Raw genomic sequence first — 3,072 nt, forward strand, 5'->3', positions numbered from 1 at the left:
CCTTAAGTTCTTTACCTTTAGTACTAATGATTATTGAAATCATATATACTATTCCTTGTTTTCGTTCATAATTAGCAACTTTCATAGAGTTTTAAAACAGTTGATAAAAAGAGAATGACTCATATTGCAGATTTAATACGGACAAAATATGGATTAGCCTTGATAACCTAGTTTAAATAATAATGCACACAAAACCGGGTTAGTGATCAATACAGCATTTACGATAACTCACGAGATCAAATTCTCACAACGAACGACAAAGTGCGATACTTAAACATCCATCGAATTAACGACGAACGACAAAGTATAACCCTATGTGGGCGGCACTTAAACATCCATTGGATATATTGATCGGTCGGAAAATGAATTGTAATAGCGATCGAGTTATTACCCTGTTTTGCGGCAGCAATTCAAGACCCGTGTGTGTTTAATTGTAATAATACTATGATAACTCGACGTACAGAAAGCTTTTGGCCGTCGTTTCTAACACAGAATTCAATTGCCAATGTCTGCTATTTATACTGATTTTTGGACACGCTTACGGACCGTATGCCATTTCCCTTTACGGTCCGTAAGGGATGCAGTCTAATTATATAGGCTAGCTGGGTTCGGGACTAGCCTTGCTGACTCACTTTTAAATCGAATTTCAATCTGTACAACGTAATTGATGGATAAATATCACTAGGGTTTATCCCCCCCTGAGTTTTAGGGGCCCTGATCCTGATTCCGATTGTGCTGAAAAGTTTAGGGTTAATGCAGAATTACTTGGATGTCTCAATTAGGGTTTTCTTATTGACTAATTATCATTCTAATTATTGATTTTAATGAGAGTTGTTACAGATAATAAGAAAAGACAATATAGTCATTTAACACTGGGGGGTAATACGTTTGCTTATAACAAACCATAGGGGGTAATATGAAAGGGTAACATAGTCATTTTACATATCATTTAACAGAACTGTTAAGTTAGTTGACATCAAGGGGTAATATTGCAGAGGTTTTCATTAGTTGGGGGGTCAGAGTGCGAAATTTCCCTGGGAGGGGGTCAGAGTGCCAATCTCATATAACCTCAGGGGGTAAAGTTGCAGTTTACTCCTTATAAAATAAGCATGAACAAGTATATTTGTCGAGATTTAGCGTCGAATTCGTGTAAATTGAGCGTATAAATCACGAGTTTGCAAGTTTGACATATTTAGCATAAAGTATGAATAAAGTGTCGTATGAATGATATTTTTGAACGTATGAACATGTATAAGGCGTATATAACCTAAATGCAACGAAAATACGAATCTCATTATTATTCAAGCCTCGGAACGAAAGAATGATTACAAGAATACAAAGTTTCCAAAAATAGGATTTCAAGCAAGGGTTTCCAGATATAGAAAGTATGAAAACGCAGGGCGTTACAAAGCTAATCCTCCATTTCCAGTGTTCCTACCTTGGAGGGGCATCCTCCAAGGACTATGACGTGGCGCCTATGTGGCATATCATCCTCCAAGGATGACCCTCTACCATACCGCATAGCCTTACATTTGTGCATTGGTCACTTGGTGTTTCTCCTTACCTTGAATTTTTTTTAACTATGTTTTGCTTTTTATTTTAGTTTTGGTTGAGTTTTCATTATTTATAAAATCGACTAACATATGGATGATATTTCTAACGCCCTGCTTTTTTTCATACTTTCCATAATTAGAAAGCCCGCCTTGTAATGCTATTCTTGGAAATCTCGTATTCCTTGTAATTGTCCTTTCGTTGTATCATCGTAAAAATCCGAGACTTGGATCATAAATAAAATTCGTATTTCTTTAAATTCATGTTCTACATATTCATACATGTGCATACCTTTGGATTAATTACACATACGATACCTGATGTCTGTCGTTATGGACATGCAAAAACCGAAATAAACTAGTAGCTAGAGTAAGTCGGATATCGAACCAGAGGAGGATTGTGGAAAGTGTCGAATGAAAAGTATTAACTAATTACTACTGAATTGGAAAATTGGTGTGATTGATTATAAGAATTATCTAAAGTAACGAATAAAAATTAAGAAAAAGATTGAGTTGTAATAAACAATGATGAGAAAAGGTGATCACTCCGGGATTCAGATTCTGTAATTACTAATAACCTAGTTCTGATTTTATTGGATGCTATTGATTGAATAGTAAATCTGTCACATCTACTAATTACCTATGCAGTTCAAGATCTTAATATTAATTGATCAGAGAAATATTAAAACAAATATTCATAGGAATCATTCAATCAACAAAAGCATAATTGGATTCAACACACAATTATAACTCTGACTGTCACTCAGGATTTGTTTGTCATACAAATAATATAATCATGTAAATAGTCGGTTGTCACCCGACTACAAATCCAAATCTCAATAAAAACAGAAACTAGAATTAAAAGTATCTCACAAGAATCATTCACCCGAAGTGTCCACGAGAGATTTAGCCGCTCATCTCGGTTGATCTTCGTCTGCCTCCCAACTCAGCCGATGTCAATCCTCATGATGGATTGATGTTTTTCTTATTGTCATTGCAAAACCCTCCAACTGCCGTCTGCCGTCCAACCCCTTCACATGTGCGTCCACTATTTGGCCCAAGGAAGTCCACCAAGCCTCATGTGCGGCCCAATCACAAGTCCAATATGTGAATATGTGGCCCTCAATGTATGCGTGTGTATTGTATCAATGATGATGATTTATCTTTTTTTTTCTTTGACTTTTGTGCCCTTGTGCTTCTCCAAATTGTAGATGACGACTCCCCTTTTCTTTTAGGTTTCTCAAAACCATTTTATTCCCGCAAATACATCATCCCTCTTGATTTAATAAAACTAATTGTGCCAAGAGCCCACCCCCACTCTGTCGTAATGATTGTAGATGTTATCAGCTTATCAAAATTCATTCTCTCTTGTGAATATAGCGGCCAAATCAAAAGAATTAATGTGATTCACTTGATTATTACTCCTGGATATTCCGCTTCATCACTAAGCGTTCCAACTTTACCGAATTACGCTGATTAACATATAAAACCAGAAAAACTCGTAGTTATCACATTCGATACA

The sequence above is a fragment of the Helianthus annuus genome, chromosome 10 (genome assembly GCF_002127325.2).
Source record: "Helianthus annuus cultivar XRQ/B chromosome 10, HanXRQr2.0-SUNRISE, whole genome shotgun sequence".
Taxonomy (NCBI): domain Eukaryota; kingdom Viridiplantae; phylum Streptophyta; class Magnoliopsida; order Asterales; family Asteraceae; genus Helianthus; species Helianthus annuus.